The sequence below is a fragment of the Pseudophryne corroboree genome, chromosome 7 (assembly GCF_028390025.1).
Source record: "Pseudophryne corroboree isolate aPseCor3 chromosome 7, aPseCor3.hap2, whole genome shotgun sequence".
In the NCBI taxonomy this organism is placed as follows: domain Eukaryota; kingdom Metazoa; phylum Chordata; class Amphibia; order Anura; family Myobatrachidae; genus Pseudophryne; species Pseudophryne corroboree.
The window spans coordinates 87,267,407-87,289,474 of record NC_086450.1 but is presented as its reverse complement, the minus strand read 5'-3'; the positions used below and the strand labels follow the sequence as shown (position 1 = coordinate 87,289,474).

The 22,068-nt window shown below is 45.1% G+C and overlaps 1 pseudogene; it reads left to right on the top strand.

Moving 5' to 3' along the window:
* Positions 1–13,463: 13,463 nt before the first annotated feature.
* On the top strand, positions 13,464–13,583 carry LOC134946041 (5S ribosomal RNA; annotated as a pseudogene).
* The last annotated feature ends 8,485 nt before the right edge of the window (positions 13,584–22,068 follow it).

The window sequence follows — 22,068 nt, the reverse complement described above, 5'->3', positions numbered from 1 at the left end:
GACCCTTCGGGCAAATAATCTATCTGGTAGTGGGTCGCAAGAGCTAAGACAGCCTATGTACATTATGGACTTCCAGTCCCACCTCACAAAATAATTTAAAACAATGTTAACTAAAACAAACATATGCATTCATCGAAGGTCAGAGCAGCTTTTTATTATATCTATTTCTTGCTTGCCTGGGTGTCCCCAGATTCACAGGAAGACATCAATTGGCCAACCACTCCCCCATCCCCTTCTTCCCTTATATGTTGCATACTGTATATACCCTTCCCCATTAGCTCGGCATACACTATACAATTATCTGATCACGGATTTAACCAATTGGTGTGAACAAGAGTTTTTGTCCGTTTTGCAGTATTTGAGAGCAAATGGTCTATTGTCATTTACTTTCATCCATTACCAGAGTTTGATTCCAACCAGCCACACCTGGCAGATGATCTGCCAGATAATTGTATAGTGTATGCCCAGCTCTAGCTAAGCCCTGGGATATGCATGCTAAAGCAGTATTTTTGTCCTCCATTCATTTTGTTTTTTTTTTGCTAGTTAAAATTATTATATAGCTGCATATGTCTGCCTGATGGGGGTGTGACACTACCAACCAATCAGAAGCATCAGTATCTGAGCTTGCAGCTTCCTATTGGTCTATGGGGTCACTTCCATATAAGTTGTGCGCACAGCACTGTTTTTAACACATGATGATAACCATATTCACCTCGAGGAACCTGCTTAAGTGTGCTTGGTACCTTCAAAAGCTGGCCGTGGAGATGAGCATGACAACTTGGAAAGTTTTGGGATTTACCACATATTGGCTGATTTGGTGTAATTGATATAGAGCATTTCCCTTGCTGTGCAGACTACTAGCAGACAGTGAAGCACATTGCTGCATTATTAATACTGCTGCAGGCAATGACTGCTAAAAGAGTACAGAAGTATACTAAGCGCTGCACCGTGATCAGTGTCTCAGATTGTAGTGTGTATGGAATGTTTCAATTGCTCATACTAGAAGTAAAAAACAAAAGTCTCAGCTACTGTTCCAGTGTATCTTAGTGGTTTAGTCCAGAGTCAAGTTGGAACACCCAAATATTAGAACACATCCCGAGAGTATCTTCAGATCTTGGGTCCCAACAGTGAGATACCTGAAATGTACAATATGATACACTCAGACAATACCAAACATTGTGACTTATTAACCATCTGTGCCACCTGTCTGTCCTTACTACAGCACTTGCTTGGCTTAGCTGTCTGCACTTATAGTTACATCATAGAAGTATCGACCAGGAGGCTTTCATCTGCGAGAAGTTTCTGACAACGCGCATACTTTGTTGTATGTATGTATATGTACACGTATAGCATGTAGGAGATAGATAGATAGATAAATAAATAAATAGGTAGATGATATAAGCAAAACAATTAGTGCAGTTACACACATAGGGCCTAATTCAGCATGGGTTGCACAACTACAACCCTTTACACTAGCATGTGGGAGGATGCCCAGCACAGGGCAACTCTGCCCCACATGCTGGGCCTTTCTCCCCAACTAACATGCAAACGTTTCGCCCAGCAGTGAAGTGCTCCCATGATAAGGGTAGCCCTCTGCATGCGCAGCCTAGCTGTGAAGGCAGATGGCTACCCGTCATGTTTCGGGTCACAGCGGCTGCATGTGATGTCATGAAGCAGCTGCGGCCCGCCCCGCAAATGGTCCAGGCAGTAAGGCTTCTGCGCGTGTGCACACTGCAAGATCGTAGATGCGTTCCATGCTGAATCTGGCTCTTAGTATATACAATTCCACAAACAAAAAGTCCTGTGTTGGAAAGATCTAGTTGTTGGAAAGTGCTTAAAAATCTGCAGGTTTTTGCATCGACCAATAGCGTAATATCCTTTGTATTCACCATGTTCAAGTGACAATTCAGTGTTTAGCCTCATACTAAATATAATGTATGAAAATGTATTAGTGGCTTATCTGAATCTTACTAGTAAGGTATTCACTCTCTGAACAGCGGAGGTATTTCTTCATAAAAGTATCATCCCATGACCACCAAACAAGGTATATGTATAACATAGGCAGTGGTACAAGTAGAAAATAATTCTTAGTGGGGCGTGGCCAATGAAAATGGGAGCATGATACACATAGGGGGGGGGCTAGATACACATATGACCCAATAGTGCAGTACCAGATACACATATGCCCCCAATAGTGCCAGATACACATACTGTATGCCCTCAATAGTACAGTGCCAGATACACATATGCCCCCAATAGTGCCAGATACACATATGCCTCCAATAGTGCAGTGCCAGGTACACATATGCCCTCACAGTGCCAGATACACATATGTCCCCACAGTGCCAGATATGCTCCCCACAGTGCCAGATGCAAATATACCCCCACAGTGCCAGATACACATATGCCCCCACAGTGCCAGATATGCCCCCACAGTGCCAGATATGCATCCACTGTGCCATATACAAATATGTCCCCACATTGCCAGATACACATATGCCCCCATGGTGCCAGATATGCCCCACAGTGCCAGATATGCCCCCACAGTGCCAGATACACATATGCCCCCCCCCCCCCAATAGTGCCAGATACACATATGCCCCCAGAAGTGCATCTCACAGCAGCTGCCTGGGGCTGGCTCTGCTATCACTGTGTCTGAGGAAAGGAGGGCAGAGCGCGCGCCTCTACTGCCTCTCTCCAGCCCTCAGTCCGGTCTCCGGCGGCATGTATCTCAAATCAGGCGTCGTTTCATGAGCCAAGCAGAGCTTGCGGTCTGGCAGTAGTGTCTGCTGATTGGCAGCCGGTCCGCAAGCTCTGATTGGCTCACGAATGGTGCCTGATTGTAGGGATGGACATCGGTGGGTTATCCATCGATGCTTACTAGGGTACGATTGATGGATAACCTCGATGGTGGTAAACCATCTGTATGGGAAACATCAGTGGATGGTCATCCTTACTTTGATATTGAGTGAGTCGTGGGCCAATCAGGGCCCAGGGGCATGGCTTCACAGGGTGTCGGAGGACAGAGCTCTTTATCAACGATGGTGGGAAACCATCTGGCTCTGGCTCTTCCCCATTGATGGTAAAAGTAGTAATTATCGGTCATAGACCATCAATGATTTCAAATCATTGATGGTCAATGGCCATCCCTACCTGATTGTGATACCCGCCACCACCGCTACCGCCGGAGGGAGACCAGATTGAGGGCAGGAGAGGGGCAGGAGAGGTGCATGCTGCTCTTTCCTTTCCACCGCACCGTACCGCCAAACTTGCAGCACTGAACATAACTAATTCTAAATTCGAAAAAAAAAAAAAAATTTTAATAAAAAAAATATAAAAAAAACCTCACAAGTTTCAAATTTGAGCATTTGTTTATCTGAACAAATACTGGATATAGTATTTCCTTAATGTTACATTGGGCTCCACACCTTACTATCCATGGGGAGCACGAATAAGACAGATGTTATCACCCAGTACTCGCCTATCATCCATTCTGGCAAACACAAACAAAAGGAGGTGACAAGTGCTACATATTGGAATACAATTAACAAGTGATAGGCTTCGATATAATTACATCTAAGTGCAGTAATGGACAAGGGTCTACTACTAATATATTCCTAATCTTGGTTACTGTTGGATGGTGTTCCATAGGTTAGGAGCAGTCATAGAGAATGTTATCTCGTTTCAGATAGCAGTGTTAGAGAAGTTTGTTTGTATGGAGAATTAAAAGCCAAGATGTAGGGGCCTGTTTATTATTATTATTATTATTATTATTATTATTATTATTATCCTTTATTTATATGGCGCCACAAGGGTTCCGCAGCGCCCAATTACAGAGTACATAAACAAATAATCAAACAGGAAAACAGCAACTTACAGTTGATGACAGTATAGGACAAGTACAGGGTAAATAAACATAGTTACATCAGCAGATGACACTGGAATAAGTATCAGGTGGCAGAAGACTGCTGGAGTTGCTGCAGTTGAAGATAATTAAAGTAAGAAAAGGGTAAGCACATGAGGGAAGAGGGCCCTGCTCGTGAGAGCTTACATTCTATGTATGGCAGTTCCAAAAATTATTATTTCCCTATCTCTGCATATTATGGAAAAAAATAACTTTATTAATTTACTACCAGGGGTAAGTGGGGGAAAATATGTATATTAATTAAATATGAAGACTGTTAATTTAATATTAGGGGATGTTGGTGGGAAAAAGTTTGTTTATACAGTAAATTCTGAAGGCTATAAATATTGAGGTTGGGAGTACACAGATACTGTACCTAGAGTCCTCACTCTAGATTTTCAATATTTCATGCAGTTTTGACAAGCAGGGCCTCAGCAATTCAGGATCCAGACAAGATGTAGTACTAGTAAGTTGACACAAGCTGCAGCAGATAGCAAAAGCTGCACGAATAGGCAGAACACAGAGCCATCTGCTGCTGTCCTGATTCAGGGGATTTCCTGCTCAGTGAGGTACAGGGACAGTCAGGAGGTATGTCCCACCTCACACTAGTGACAGGGGAGCCGTGTGCACCTAAAGGTGTGTACACACGGTGAGATAAATCTGTAAGATTTTGACTATATATATAGTCAAAATCTTATGAAAAGTTAGTGCACGCTCCCGTGGGGTCGGTATCGTAAGGCTAGATAGACTGTGCAGGCAAGTCAATTTTGACTATCTAGTGTACTATCTAGTACAAAGTATAGTCAAAATTGGCACTTAGTCAAAATCAGACATAGACAACATTTCAAGCACAGACAGTGTCAGACTGGGGCATGTAGGACCCACTGGGTGAATGCAGTGGTAGGGGCCTGTGTTAGGGGTGTGGCCAGTCTGCAGAGGGGGTGTGGCCTGCCACCTCATTGGTTTGACTAACCATTAGAGAGTGCAACGTCTGGGCCCCTTCATAAATATACAGCAAATTCAGCTGCTGCATGCATGATAATGTACCAGATTAATAACAGATTAATAACAGCAATGCACTGTAGAAAATACGGGTCTGGGACTCCAGGTCGACAACAAAAAGGTCGACACACCTTAGGTCGACATGGACAAAAGGTCGACATTGACAAAAGGTCGACAGTGGAAAAAGGTCGACATGAGTTTTTTATGTTTTTTTGGTGTCGTTTTCTTCGTAGAGTGACCGGGAACCCCAATTAGTGCACCGCGTACCCTCGCATGGCTCGCTTCGCTCGCCATGCTTCGGGCATGGTGCCTTCGCTCCGCTCCGCTTCGCTCGGCACAGATTACCGTTCCATTCGTAGTCTACGTGGATCATTAAGTATGAAAAGGTTCCAAAAAAGAAATAAATTGTGAAAAACTCATGTCGACCTTTTTCCATGTCGACCTTGTTCCTGTCCACCTTTGTCCATGTTGACCTTTTGTCCATGTCGACCTAAGGTGTGTAGACCAATTGATGTCGACCTAAGGTGTGTCAACCTTTTTGTTGTCGACCTGGAGTCCGGATACCAGAAAATACACCATAGTCCAGTATAAGGTAACATATGTATAATGTATAATTCAAGTGCACAGTCTGGAACCTGATCCTTAGAGCAGGAGGTGGGGCCCCAGGCAGTAGGGCCCACCGGTGGTTTCCCCTGTACCCCTGTGGCCCAGTCCAAGCCTGAACACAGATAGTCAAAATCTGTCCTATCTGTGCTATCTGGGCTCTGGGGGAGTTCAAGTGAAATTTCATAGTCAAAATCCAACATAGCAGGGATCTCACCAGTAGTGAATGTGGCATTGCTTGTGTATTTGAATTGGATGAGAAAGTTTTTATCCGCACCTCCCTCCCCCCTCTAGAAATCCTACAGCTGACCTGAAAACTTTCATTTAGCGAAAAAGAGAGAAAAGAATTAAAAGTAACATCTAAGTAGCAATATGAAACCACTGGGACTATGTCAGATCAGCCAGCTGTGATGTTATCCTCAGGCACAGCGCCAGGCTTACATGGAGAGAATGCAAATTCTGTTTTGAACAAATTGATTTAAATCAGTGTTGCGCCACCCATTTACTAATAGCCCTCTGTAAAACAGAAGGCGCTGGTTGGATTTGTGTAGTGATTTCTGCAGTGACGTGCGGTGGGGAGAAGCAGAGCCTTTCCTGTCATACTAACTTTTGCACCAGAATTTTGACTATATAAAGTATATGCAAAAATCAAAGAATATATTAGAAATATCTTCTTTGTATTATACTAATCATTTTTATAGTCAAAACTCTGGAGTAAACACTCTATGACAGGTGTGCAGGGGCGTTTTAAGAGAGGAGGAGGCCCGTGTTCAGCCTCCTCCGTCGGGCCCCCTCCTCTCTGCCCAGAACGCTGTAGAGTCTGAGCACTAGAGGGCTCAGACTCTACTGCGCATGCGCAGATCTCCGGGAGAATGGCGCGGCGGCCATTTTCCCAGAGATTTCTCTCCTGCGCATGCGCAGAACTCCGTGAAAATGGCCGCTGGGCCATTTTCACTGTGTTCTAATGGCGCTGTGGATGCCGGCGCTGGACTTCGGAGGGGTGAGTATTTTAAAAATGGGTGCAGTGTGTGCGGTGGGGGCCCCCTCTGGACTCAGGGGCGCGTGTGCACCGCGTACACTGCACCCATTATAGAAACGCCAGTGCAGGTGTGGCACTGCCTCTCCTGCCTATCTTTTCTGCACATCTCTGATCAAAACTCAACAAATTCCCAGCAGTATATACGGCTGCACCTGTGTATAATGCCCACATGTACCCTCGGGTTTATAGGTTGTGTGTCAATCTGGCTCTGGTACTTGCTTCCCGAGCCATTTACTTAATCGCAGGTCCCTGGATTTCTGGTACAGATAGGCATCCCAGAGAAAGTGTATATAATGAAATGAATAATGGTCCTAGTAACAGAACCTCGGCGCAACCTTACAGATTGTAGCTGTATTTTATACTCCTTTTCTACAAAAATCTGGGTCCAGCGGCTTGAAACCCGTTCACACTGCAGGCTGTACCTGGGTTATTGTCGGGGCTTCCCTCTGCAAGCGCTTGGAGATGACCCAGGTTAGTCGTTTACATTGTCCTGTAACCAGGGTCATTCCCGTGTCCAACCCAGGTTACTGTAAAAGGGGTACAGGGTTATTACATGGCCGTTGGGCCTATGCATTGGAGCATGCTTGCACCTCTCCCTGTTTGTTCTTGTTTCTAGGCATGTCAGGATTGTTCCTGCTGATGTAAGTAAGTGCTGGATTTAAAGCATATTACTATTATGAGTAAGCATCAGGCATCCATGATATTTATGCTTTATAGAAGTTCACTGACAACCAGTTACTGGCCTGGCTTGTTCCTCCTGACTTTCTCTTTGCTTGTTGGTTGGTTACTTTGACCATTAAAGATCTCCATCTCTGAAAGTGCAGTATGTCATCCCTGGCTTTGTCTGTGTCTTGTCCTTTTGTCTCCCCACCTGCTGCCTACTGGGGACAGATTGAGGCCACACCCAGTTTACTACATTACTTCCTTGCAGACAAGATACTCCTTAAGCTAGCCATACATCAGACCAACTTTTCTCCAACACTCCAAACTTCCAACCATCCAACTTGTCTGTTCAACTAAAACAGTGCCCCACACATCTCACCAACTTTTTACCAGTGCTCCACACATCTAACCAACTTTTCATCAGACCAACCAACCTTCCAACTTCTGTCCAACTTGTGATGTCACCGAAGTAGGCGGACAGTGCCTGCCTACAGTTCTTCAGTTTTGTTTTGTTTTTTCATTTCAAAACATGCAGAAGTGTCTTTTTTTCAGTGAAACTGGGCTTTTCTTTCACCACCATACATTTATTAGATTTACTTATTTTTATACTGAACTATGGATACCAGCATGGTTGGGCTGCCAAGGCAAATATATATATATATATATATATATATATATATATATATACCAGATGTAGATATTCGGCACTCCCAATGTAGTAAAATGTACAGCTTGCCTGGTGCCCTCCTGAGCTTCAAAAAGCAAACATATCACAAACGATAGGCGGCACTCTAGGACTTTTCAAAAATCAAGAACATATGTGACCCTGTTCTGACAGCTTAACGTTTCGGTTCCGGTCATTTTCAATCCGCCACAGTTTGCTGGCGGAATCTAATAAAAAAATTTAAAAACATGTTTTTTTTTGGTGTTTTTTTTTGGTAATAGCATATCTATTTATATTAGAAGGGATTAGGTACTTGGTTTGTCTTTTTTGGAGGCACAAGTATTATTTATATATTTTTAAAAATATTATTATTATTATTATTTTTTTTAAATGGAATGGGAAAAACACGAAAAAAAATTGCGTGGGGTCCCCCCTCCAAAGCATAACCAGCCTCGGGCTCTTCGAGCCGGTCCTGGTTTTAAAAATCCGGGGAAAAAACGGACAGGGGATCCCCCGTATTTTTAAAACCAGCACCGGGCTCTGCGCCTGGTGCTGGTGCAAATAATACGGAGGGACAAAAAGAGTAGGGGTCCCCCGTATTTTTTACACCAGCATCGGGCTCCACTAGCTGGACAGATAATGCCACAGCCGGGGGTCACTTTTATACAGTGCCCTGCGGCCGTGGCATTAAATATCCAACTAGTCACCCCTGGCCGGGGTACCCTGGGGGAGTGGGGACCCCTTCAATCAAGGGGTGTCCCCCCCCAGCCACCCAAGGGCCAGGGGTGAAGCCCGAGGCTGTCCCCCCCCATCCAAAGGCTGCGGATGGGGGGCTGATAGCCTTGAGAAAATGGAAAGAATATTGTTTTTTCCAGTAGTACTACAAGTCCCAGCAAGCCTCCCCCGCAAGCTGGTACTTGGAGAACCACAAGTACCAGCATGCGGGAGAAAAACGGGCCCGCTGGTACCTGTAGTTCTAATGGAAAAAAAATACCCAAATAAAAACAGGAGACACACACCTTGAAAGTAAAACTTTATTTCACACATGTCGACACACACATACTTACCTATGTTTACACGAAGCAGTCGGTCCTCTTCTCCAAGTAGAATCCACGGGTACCTGAAAATAAAAGATAATTATACTCACCTGATCCAGGGTCCAGATTATAATCCACGTACTTGGCAAAACAACAAACCGAACACCCGGACCAAACGGACTGAAAGGGGTCCCATGTTTACACATGGTACCCCTTTCAACGAATGCAGAGACACCCCCGTGACAGCTGTCACAGAAGTGTATCTTCAGCCAATCAGGAAGCGCCACTCCGTGGCACTCACCTGATTGGCTCTGTGCGCGTCTGAAGTGACAGAAGCGCATCGCATAGCTCCCTCCATTAGTTTCAATGGTGGGAACTTTCCGGTCAGCGGTGGGGTTACCCGTGGTCAGCCGCTGACCGCGGGTGACCTCACCGCTGACCGGACAGTTCCCACCATTGAATATGTGTGTGTGTGTGTGTTAGTGTATGTGGGTGTGACAGTATGTGTGTATACCAGTGTATATGTGTGTGTCACAGTGTACATACATGTGTATCAAAGTGTATATGTGTGTGTATCACAGTTTACATATGTGTGTATCAGTTATATATGTGTGTCAGTGTATGTGGGTGTGACAGTATGTGTGTATACCAGTGTATATGTGTGTGTCACAGTGTACATACATGTGTATCAAAGTGTATAATGTATATGTGTGTGTATCACAGTATACATATGTGTGTATCAGTTATATATGTGTGTGACAGTATATGTGAGTGTGTCAGTGTATATAGGTGTGTCTCAGTGTGTGTGTGTGTGTGTGTGTGTGTGTGTGTGTGACATTGTGTATATATGTATATGTCAGTATGTGTGTGTATCTCACAGTGTATGAGTGTGTCACAGTGTCTATACAGTACGTGTCTATCACAGTGTATATAGGTGTGTCTCAGTGTGTGTGTGTGAGACAGTGTGTATATATGTATATGTCAGTATGTGTGTGTATCTCACAGTGTATGAGTGTGTTACAGTGTCTATACAGTACGTGTCTATCACAGTGTATATAGGTGTGTCTCAGTGTGTGTGTGTGTGTGTGTGTGTGTGTGTATATATGTATATGTCAGTATGTGTGTGTGTATCTCACAGTGTATGAGTGTGTCACAGTGTCTATACAGTACGTGTCTATCACAGTGTATATAGGTGTGTCTCAGTGTGTGTGTGTGTGTGTGACAGTGTGTATATATGTATATGTTAGTATGTGTGTGTATCTCACAGTGTATGAGTGTGTCACAGTGTCTATACAGTACGTGTCTATCACAGTGTATATATGTGTGTCTATCACAGTGTATATATGTGTGTCTATCACACTGTGTATATGTGTGTATCAGTGTACATATGTGTCAGTGTATATATATATATATATATGTGTGTGTATATCAGTGTACATATGTGTGTCAGTGTGTGTGTGTGTATATATATATATATATGTGTGTGTCAGTGTGTATATATGTGTGTCTGGCTGGCGGGGGGTGAATTAGCGGTGCGGGAGCCGGTGCGGGCGGAGGGAGGCTGGCTGGCTGGCAGGGGGGGGTGAATTAGCGGTGCGGGCGGAGGGAGGCTGGCGGGCGGGGGGAATTAGCGGTGCGGGCGGAGGGAGGCTGGCGGCTGTGATGGGAAGGAAGCTGGGCGGGTGAGATGGCCGAAGGAATAAAGACTGGGCGGGATGGATGAGGCGGCCGGCGGAGGAAAGGGACTGGCGGGCGGAGGGGGGTTAATTTGCGGTGCGGGAGGCTGGCGGTGCGGGACAGAGATGGACGGTGCAGTGTGGCTGTGCGGTGGCTGGTCACTGCGGCTGGGGCGGTGAGGTGGCCGGAGGGGGATTGGTCAGAGAGGGTCCTCTGCAGCCCGAGACAAAAGTAGGCGGACACTAGCAGCCAGTGTCCGCCTACTTATCGTTCAGTTGGGGGGAAAGTTTTCCCCTACACCTGAACGATTGGTTGGGAAAATCAAACAGGTTTGATTTTCCCAACTAGTTGGTCAGACCGTTTCTGACCGTTTTTTAGCGTGTGGGAGCAAACGGCTGATAATCGTTTGCTCCCACACACTGCCAGATTATCTTTCCAACCAGCCAACTAGTTGGCTGGTTGGAAAGATATCGTCCTGGTGTATGGCTAGCATAAGACTCCATAAGCCAGTGACAACCATTAGTGGCAAAGTGTATATCCACTAATTGTGTCAGTGACAATTTGTGCAGGCAACGGATCCTAAAATATATCCCACCCAGGGCCAGATTAACATTGGGTGGATGGGATTAAACCCCCAGGCCTACACTTAAAAATAGGACCATCATCATGGCAGCAGGATGATAACCAGTCGCCCATTTGGTCACATGTTCGCTGATAAAATGTAAGTATTAAAATTGCATTTTTATTTCCCTCACAACTTTTACATGGGCGAGGAGGGGGGGTGGGGGTGGGGGTGTAGTACACACCCAAATGGCAATTGTTTGACTTGCATCTGCTGTGACATTGGGCCTGATTCATGGTTGTAAGTAAAGCAAAAAAAGCAAGCTCCTGGGCAAAACTATGTTGCATTGCAGGTGGGGCAGATGTAACACGTGCAGAGAGATTTAGATTTGGGTGGGTTACATTTTTCCTGTCCAGGGTAAATATTGGCTGCTATTGGTAGCCCATAAATGTTAGCTTTATTTTACACCGCAATTTAGGTTTCAGTTTGTACACACCCCACTCAAATCTGCTTTACTTACAAACATGAATCAGGACCATTGTCTTCTCTCCATATTCCATCACTTGTTATGAACTTTATCTCAAAGCATTCCAAGTTATCATATGTAATTTCTTTTCTCTGGCAAATATTTGCCTCGCCCTTATAGAAAAGTAATGATCCCCTATCCAGCGACTGCCTACACTACAGGCTTTTGGTGAGTCTTGTTGGGTATTCTCTGCTTCTACTAGTCTTATATGCTTACAAAGGCATCAGTCCAGTTCTCCTGGTTTGATTAATCCGTTTTAGGTGTAATGTAGCAATAATGATTTGTGTGAGCAACAGACTAAAGATTTCTATTATAAAATACTGATCAGCTTTATGCCAAGGACAGCTTTGATAAAGCATGCCGAAAGGCCTTGACAAAGGATAGGATTTCGTAATTAGGAGGAACAATAGATGACAAACACTAGAAAAGAGATTATTCATTTTATTTTGATTATCCACCCATGAGTGATGTGTTGAGCAAATCTCTTAATAACATGGTAAGAGGCACAGGAGATAATATTATGGTAAGAGGCACAGGAGATATCTACAGAAAATGCCATATTCTTGAAATAGTACATAGCAAATGTATTACATTCATGCACAGACAATTGGTGAACATACAGTATAAGAAAAACAAAGTAATGGGAAGTTTGAGAAATTGTATTACATTAGTATATGTGTTAATACCTTTTCTTTTTCATTTTCATATCACTGTTCCTATTTCCCGTAATTGTCATTCAGTAATTGTGATACAAAGCATATGGTGTTTATTATTTTGTGGTCATACAAATATGGGTATGTTGGTAAAACTCAAATTCAGGATGGTGAATGAGGTAGCAATATGGTCAGTGTCGGACTGGAGCAAGAATGGCCCACTGGGGAAATGCAGTGGTATTGGCCCATGCTTAGGGTTGTGGCCACTCTCCAGTGGGGGGTGTGGCCAGCTAACACAGAGGCTTGGCTAAACATTAGAGAGTGCATGGTCTGTGCCCTTCATAAATATGTAAACACTGCTAGTTTACCATAGTCCTATTTATATACATACAGTGTATATATACAGGAATTCACTGTACTCGCCATTACCAGAAGAGGGGTGCTCTCATGTACTCCCCACCCCTAGGTTTTTCACATAGATTTTTTAGATTGTTTAGATTTTTTAGAGACCCGACAACTGCTGCTTCATAGGAAAAAATGTGCTTACCTGGTTTAAAGCTTACCTGCCACACTTGTGCTCTTTGTATATGTATATTTGAGTTAGGTGGTCACAGCCCATCTCACCCCAACCAAGGGGTGCGGTGTACGTGAGTGCACCCCTCCTCTGGGAATGGCGAGTGCAGTGGATTCCCGTATGTATACAATAGGGTTCATTTTTAATTGGCCCATTTGTGATCATATCTCTCTCTCATGCACCCCTAAGCTCATTTACCTTTAACCTGGGTCAGCTGCTGTTTAGGTGTGTTGGTGACTGTCTCACTTTGAAAGCCAGAAGTCAGTTTGCAGGTGAGCTTTAAACCAGGTAAGCACACTTGTGATGTTGTGTTGTTGACTGTCTTACCTTTTAAAAGTCATAAGTGTGGCAGATAAGCTTTAAACCAGGTAAGCACATTTTTTCCTATGAAGCAGCTTGTTGTCTGCCTTCCGCTATAAAAATTTCAGACTTTGAAACACATTTCTGATGTGGTCAGTTGAATTGTGTATATGTGGGAAGTCTGAATATTGGAGTGTTCCCATGAGAGCACAAATTACCAAACACTAAAGGTGTTATTGTGTTGTGACGGATACATTACTTTTGCGGCCATACCCCATTGGAAAAGCCCAAACTCTTCCGAACTTTGAAGCTAAGCAGTGGGAGGCCGGGTCAGTACTTGGATAGGAGACTACCTGGGAAGACCCTGGTGCTGCAATTTAAGATTGGCCGTTGAATACACACATCAACCCTAAAGAGCATGATAGAGGAATTGATGACCTCAAAAGTAAATAGTGCTTGAACCTATGATTTAATTCCCTGCAGATACATTTCCCTTTGGGATATATGCAGGCCAAATGATGGCTCTTTTTATATCTACTTGATATATCTGGTAGAGATGCTAACTGCATAAAATATACCTTTAAGGGCAAAACCGGTTTATTAATTAATTTAGCATTTGACTAATAATTGTGTGTATTACAGTCTTTATAGTTTCGCTTTTTAACATATCATTTCTGATGGAACTCCGTTATCTTAAAAGTACATAATAAAATTATCTGTTTTATCAGTTAATTGTATCTGAACACATTTAGTCCTTCTGAATAAGAGTGCTTCCCAAAAAGTGTGTTTTGTTCTTTTTCTCCTCCGTCTTTCAGTAACTGGAGTTGCAAGGGAGTAAAAATATGCTCACTACATAAAACAGAAAAAATTACTGTGTATTTTCTCATTTTTAATAATTTAAAATGCAGTTACTATTGTTGGCATGCTACAGATTATAAAATGGTTTCAGGATGTTTTGGCATGTAATAACTGGAATAATGTACAAGCAAGCATGTGACTACTAATATATGTACAACAGTGCTTGACCATATTTGTGCCTAATGCCTACAACTGGAGAAAACCCCCTGACAGTTACTGGCCCAGGGGAATGTGAACACTCGCAGCAGGAGAAGAGACGGTATCAGGTCGGCTCTGTGTTCAGTATCTGCACAGAGGACTGATACGCCAGCTGTTTCATCTGTCTCCACCACAGCTATTGCTGTAAGCATGATATACGAGGATGTATAATTGCACACCTCAGTCACCACTATAATATAATGTCTTCTCTACACAGTTAGATAGTTTGTAAGGTTGAATAATTACCCAAGTACCCCAAGTTCAGCCTCATATACACTCTATTGTATATTGTATATTAGATATATTAGATAGAGCACCCAGATTACGCTTACTTGAAGTGAGGGGGGTGGGGGAATGGGAGAATTCCCCCCCCCCCCCCCCCCCCACCCAAAAAAGAAAAATTGCTCAAAAATTGCCTGGATCAATCATTCTCAGTTTGTTTAATGACTATGATAATAATAATAATAATAATAATAATTTTATTTATATAGCGCTCTTTCTCCAAACAGGACTCAAGGTGCTTTCTAGACTATAGCTACAGATAGCATTTCTTGTAACAAGTATATCCAGTTCAGTTCTTAAACAAATAATTCCTATTGATTTTTCTCTAATAAGAAAGTCCTGGAACTATAAAACTGCAATGTCAGCAATCCTTTCAAATTATATTAAAAGCTAGAGAATCATATTGATTTTTTCAATCCCGGGTATCGGAATTGAAAAATGGTCAATCCCGGGATACCCGAGATTGGCTTTTTTCCTGTGTGTCCGCCGATCCCCCTGCCCCGCACCACACACATAACTCACCATACTATGGGGGTGGGAAACTTCCTTCGGGCTCGGCAAAGGGTGACGGGCGGCTTTCCTTCGGGCTCGGTGGTAGGTGCCGGGGGGGGGGGGGGGGTTGACTGTGCAGTGTGACCTCTGACTTCACATCACGCTGCACAGGGGGAGCCGGGCAGCGCTCAATGCTGCCCAGCATTAAAAACACAAATGGCCACCTGATCCCGCAATCTCCGGGACTGGAGCTTCCATTCCCGGGACTGAATCGCAGCCAATTATTGGCCTAAATCCTGTGATCCGGCCGATCCTGATCCCAGGATTGGCCACCCTAGGCCAAACCTATAACTATCTTAGATCCTGGCTCATCTACCAGACCACTGCCATTCCCTAATAGGCAGCACTACTTTTGCCCATGAAAAATTGAAACATTACAACCAAAATTGGGACTGCTGGGGAAAGTGACAGTGTCCCTTATCACTGCTCTGAAGAAACGATGAATGAGTATTTACAAGTCATCTCTGAGGCATATGATACATGTCAATTCATTGCACTAGTACTGTAACTAAGTAATTGTTTACAGACACCTAAAAGTGGAGGAAAATCCCTGCAACTACTGACTGCATCACCTGATAAACTGAATCAAATACGGATGGTGTATTAGTTTGTAATGATGCAGTACGGATGGTGTAATGGTTAGCATTACTGCCTCAGAGCAATGAGGTCATGGGTTCAATTCCCACCATGGCTCTAACTGTGTGGAGATTGTATATTCTCCCCATACCTGCGTGGGTTTCCTCCGGGTACTCCGGTTTCCACCCACAATCCAAAAATATACTGGTAGGTTAATTGGCTACCAACAAAATTAACCCTAGCGTGAATGTGTGTGTACATGTGATAAGGAATATGGGCCCTCATTCCGAGTTGTTCGCTCGCAAGCTGCTTTTAGCAGCATTGCACACGCTAAGCCGCCGCCTACTGGCAGTGAATCTTAGCTTAGCAAAATTGCAAACGAAATATTCGCAATATTGCGAAAAGACTTCTCTGTGCAGTTTCTGAGTAGCTCGAGACTTACTCTGCCAGTGCGATCAGTTCAGTCAGTTTTGTTCCTGGTTTGACGTCACAAACACACCCAGCGTTCGCCCAGACACTCCCCCGTTTCTCCAGCCACTCCCGCGTTTTCCCCAGAAACGGCAGCGTTTTTTCACACACACCCATAAAACGGTCAGTTTCCGCCCAGAAACACCCACTTCCTGTCAATCACATTACGATCACCAGAACGAAGAAAAAACCTCGTAATGCCGTGAGTAAAATACCAAACTTTATAGCAAATTTACTTGGCGCAGTCGCAGTGCGAACATTGTGCATGCGCAATTAGCGGAAAATCGCTGCGATGCGAAGAAAATTACCGAGCGAGCAACTCGGAATGAGGGCCATAGATTGTAAGCTCCACTGGGGCAGGGACTGATGTGAATGGCCAAATATTCTCTGTAAAGCGCTGCGGAATATGTGTGCGCTATATAAATAACTGGTAACAAATAAATCAATAAATCAATCATTGGATATACTGTATAATTGGGGATTATATTGAGTTTACTTTCACAGTGCAGACTACATTTTTTAGGGTAAAACCACAATATCCACTGGCATCTCTATGATGGGTGCTAGGTGTGTGGTACACAAGGGCCCCTGGGTCCTGGGGGCCCTCACATTGCACACCCTGCACCCATTTAATGATACTTACCGCTCCTTCGGCCCGGTGCTGGCTGCAGAGCTGAAGAAATCACTGGGAAATGGCCGCTGTGACCATTTTCTGATGATTCACGCATGCGAAATAGAGTTGTCCATGTGAACATGGTGCCATGCCGGAATCTACTGCACCACTAGAGAGGAAGGAGCCCGATCGGAGCCTTTACATTGGCCCCGTTCCCTCATAAAGCACCTCTGACGATATCCCTGTGTCACACTTGCGGCGCTGCGGCTGCCACGCTTACCGCTCCGGGTGCGCTGGGTCTCCCGCCGGTCGTCGCCCCCGGTGGGCTCCGGGTTGTCGCGTCTTGCTGGCGCTGCCTCCGGCGGGTTCCTGGGGTGTGGGCGCCGCCGTTGTGCCCGGCATCCATGAGAGCGTGGTGAGCGGGTGACGTCATCGGCCCCTTCCGCCAATCGGGAGAGAGTGGGAAGTTCAAAGGCAGACGCCGTACAGAGCCCCGGCGCCTGAGTACCGTCTTTCCAATGATCACCAGTGCTAGCAGCGTTCAGCGTGTTCTCAAGCTGAACGTCTCCTGTGTTCCAGCGTTAGAGTATCTTTCAGTGGGACATTCCCTGTGCTACCAGCGTTACAGTGTATCACTTAGTGGAACATTCCCTGTGCTACCAGCGTTACAGTGTATCACTCAGTGGGACATTCTCTGCGTTACCAGCGTTACAGTGTATCTCTCAGAGGGACACCTCCTGTGCTTCCAGTATTACAGGGTATCCCTAAGTGGAACGCCTCCCATACTTCCAGAGTTACACCAAATATTGAATCCTCATTTATTTCTTCAGCATCACTCACAAGTTCATCATTCTTCTGCGTGCTTCAACATCGTTCTCAAATCTTCATTAATTTCTTCAACATCGCTCACAAGTTCTTCATTCTTCTGTGTGCTTCAACATCGTTCTCAAATCTTCATTCATTTCTTCAGCATCGCTCACAAGTTCATCATTCTTCTGCGTGCTTCAACATCGTTCTCAAATCTTCATTAATTTCTTCAACATCGCTCACAAGTTCTTCATTCTTCTGTGTGCTTCAACATCGTTCTCAAATCTTCATTCATTTCTTCAGCATCGCTCACAAGTTCTTCATTCTTCTGTGTGCTTCAACATCGTTCTCAAATCTTCATTAATTTCTTCAACATCGCTCACAAGTTCTTCATTCTTCTGTGTGCTTCAACATCGTTCTCAAATCTTCATTCATTTCTTCAGCATCGCTCACAAGTTCTTCATTCTTCTGTGTGCTTCAACATCGTTCTCAAATCTTCATTCATTTCTTCAACATCGCTCACAAGTTCTTCATTTTTTTGTGTACTTCAGCATCGCCCCCAAGCCTTGGCCACAACTAATTCTTTAGCATTACACGTCGGCTACAATGGCTAAGTTCTGCATGAGGGAAACCTATATCCGGCCATCCCTGCTCCGGCCCAGCTGTGGTTCCTCTTCTCAATCATCGGAAGAACCCCCGGGTTCTCAACACTCCCAACCCAGGTCGGTGACAGTATACTCAGGCCACATGGACCCGGGGGATCGGAACCCAGAGTCAAGTGCCATCCAAAACTTGGCTTCCCGAGTTCAGAGTCAGGAGGCGGCACAGAGCCAGGTGATGCAGTATCTCCAGAAATTATCCGGCCGGCTGGATCAAATTCAGGCCTCCCTGGATTCAGTAGTTCTGGCTCCTGCTCCAGTACCCGCTACAGTAGTCATCTCCAGTAATGTTCAATCCTCGTCTGGAACCAGGTCACACCTTCAGCTTCCCACTCCCTCTCGCTATAATGGGAATCCAAAGAATTGCCGTGGTTTTCTCAACCAATGCGAGGTGCGTTTTGAACTTCTCTCATACAATTTCCCCACGGATCGGTCCAAAGTGGCATACATTATTTCCTTGCTTGAAGGTTCAGCGTTGGATTGGGTGTCTCCGTTGTGGGAACGATCTGACCCATTGGTTTCCAGTTACACTAATTTCATTGCGTCATTCCGAAGGATTTTTGATGAGCCCGGCAGAACGACCGCTGCTTCCTTGGACCTGCTCCGAGTCCGTCAAGGCTCCCGTTCTGTGGGACAGTATGTGGTCCACTTCCAGACCATTGCCTCAGAACTACGCTGGAATAATGATGCTCTCAGGGCCGCTTTCTGAAACCGGCTCTCTGACCGTCTGAAGGACGAGCTGGTCACTAGGGATCTGCTGGATCCTTTAGAAGAGTTGATCTCACTCTGTGTCAAGGTGGATCTCCGCATGTAGGAACGAGGTGGCGAACGTAGTCGGTCGGATCGATCCAGATTCCGGCTTCTCCCGCCTAAGCAAACAGTTACCCCGAGTCCGGACGAACCCATGCAAATCAACCGATCCTGGCTGTCCCCGGAGGAACGACAGCGCCGCCGTGAGGGTAAACTCTGCCTCTACTGTGGAGCCGCGGATCACTTTATCAAGTTCTGCAAGTCCCGTCCGGGAAACGGGCAGGCCTAGCTTGTTCCGGAGGAGTCACAAGAACATTTGGAGTTTCTAGTAATTCCGGAGATGCCTCACGATCTTGTTCTTGGTCTACCTTGGCTTAAAATTCACAACCCTCACGTCGACTGGAAGTCATCACAAATATTGTCCTGGAGTTCGTTTTGTCACTCTAGTTGTCTCACTCCTGTCTACCCGCTCCGTGTATCTATCAAGTCGGATGAGGAGCTCATTCCGGAGGTCTATCGGGAGTTCACAGATGTGTTCTCGGAACAGGCGGCCGATCAGTTACCACCCCATAGAACCTGGGACTCTCCCATTGAGGTTATCCCAGGGAAAATGCCACCCCGGGGATGCACATATCCCTTGTCATTACCCGAGTCCCGAGCTATGTCGGACTATATCAAATCTAATCTACTGAAAGGATTCATTCGCCCCTCTACCTCCCCGGCTGGAGCAGGTTTCTTTTTCGTGAAAAAGAAGGACGGAGGGTTAGGACCATGTATTGATTATCGTGGCTTAAACGATATCACCGTTAAGAACAAATACCCTTTGCCGCTAATCACAGAGCTATTTGATAGGGTTCGTGGAGCCCACGTCTTCACTAAGCTCGACTTAAGAGGAGCCTATAATCTGATACGTATCTGACAGGGGGATGAATGGAAGACGGCCTTCAATACCAGGGACGGGCATTACGAATATCTGGTAATGCCGTTTGGCCTCAGCAATGCCCCTGCCGTTTTTCAGGGATTTGTAAATGAAATCTTCCAAGATATGTTATACCAAAGCGTAGTGGTGTACTTGGATGACATTCTGATATTTTCTAAGAATCTTGCAGAGCACAGAGTACAGGTCAAAGAAGTACTTCTTCGCTTACAAAGGAATCGTCTCTACGGCAAGATTTCCAAATGTATCTTTGAGGTCCCTTCAATTCCGTTCCTCGGTTATGTCATCTCGGGTACGGAGCTTCGCATAGATCCGGAAAAACTCACTGCCATTCGGGACTGGACTCAGCCTCTCTCCTTGAAAGCGGTGCAAAGATTCCTGGGCTTTGCAAATTACTACCGGAAATTCCTTAAGGGATTTTCTACCATCGTTGCACCCATTACTGCCCTAACCAAAAAGGGGTCTGACCCAAGTCTCTGGTCTTCAGAAGCTGTAGTAGCATTTGCCCGGTTGAAATCAGCCTTTATGTCTGCTCCGGTACTCCAACAACCGAATTTCTCAAAACCATTCTTCTTGGAAGTCGATGCTTCCTCAGTAGGTATCGGTGCCGTCCTTTCACAGTACTTTTCTGATGGGAAGTTACATCCATGTGGTTTCCATTCTCGTAAGTTCTCTCCTGCTGAACGAAACTACACCATTGGAGATCAGGAACTTTTAGCAATAAAATCTGCCCTAGAAGAATGGAGTTACTTATTGGAAGGTGCTAAACACCTAATTACTATTTACACCGATCACAAGAACTTGTTGTATATCAAGACGGCCCAGTGCTTGAATCCCTGTCAAGCTAGATGGGCGCTCTTCTTCACTCGGTTCTCGTTCATTATTAAGTACCGGGCCGGGACTCTTAACGCTAAGGCTGATGCTCTGCCTCGTTCTTTAACGGCCTCGGATGAGGAGAATTCCTTTGAAAAGAGTTTAATTCTCAGTCCAGTCTCTATTTCAGCAGCTCCCACCTCTCTGGGTCCTCCTCCTGGCAGAATGTCTGTACCAGTTGAATTTCGACCAAAGTTACTGCAGTGGGCTCATATCTCCAAGTTTTCCGGTCATCCTGGAGTTCAAAAAATGTGCGCATTTCTACGAAGGTCATATTGGTGGGACACCATGAAGAAGGATATACAAGATTATGTCAATTCATGTCCTCAATGTGCTCAGCGCAAAACTCTTCATCTGCCTCCTGCGGGGTTGCTTCATCCACTGTCCATTCCTAAGAAACCCTGGACCCATATTTCTATAGACTTTATTACCGAATTACCCCTATCCAAGGGTTACAATACCATCTGGGTAATTATTGACCGCTTTTCAAAAATGGCACATTTTGTTCCGTTGACCGGTTTACCAACGGCTCCCAAGTTGGCTTTACTATTTATTCGTGAACATTTCCGCCTGCACGGGTTACCTCGGGAGATAGTCTCTGATCGAGGGGTGCAGTTCACTTCAAGATTTTGGAGGGCCCTCTGCTCAGCCTTACAAATAAAACTCAAGTTCTCATCTGCTTACCATCCACAAACCAATGGGCAAACTGAACGTGTCAATCAAGATTTAGAGACTTTTCTCCGCGTTTATCTCTCTCCTTCACAGGACGATTGGGTGGGACTGTTACCCTGGGCCGAGTTTGCCCATAATCATCTGTACCTCTCTTCCACTGGTGAGTCCCCATTCTTCATGAATTATGGATTCTATCCACGAGTCCCAGAATTACCAATTCTTCCTTCGAAGGATGTTCCTGCTGCAGCTTCCACTCTCCGGCACTTCAGTCAAATCTGGAGTAGGGTTCATACTAATCTCAAGAAAATCTCTGGCCGCTACAAATTCTTTGCAGATAGAAAACGGCGAGCAGCTCCTCAATACAGAGTTGGTGACAGGGTATGGCTCTCTACCCGCAATCTTCGTTTAAGAGTACCCGCTATGAAGTTTGCTCCGAGGTTCATCGGTCCTTACCCCGTTTTGCAAGTCCTGAACCCTGTTGTCTGCAAATTGGGATTACCTTCCCACTTTCGGGTACCAAATTCTTTCCATGTTTCTCTCCTTCGTCCCCTCATTTTAAATCGGTTTCATTCGGAGTCTCCTAGCCCAACCTCGGTAGAGACTGAAGCTGGAACAGAAT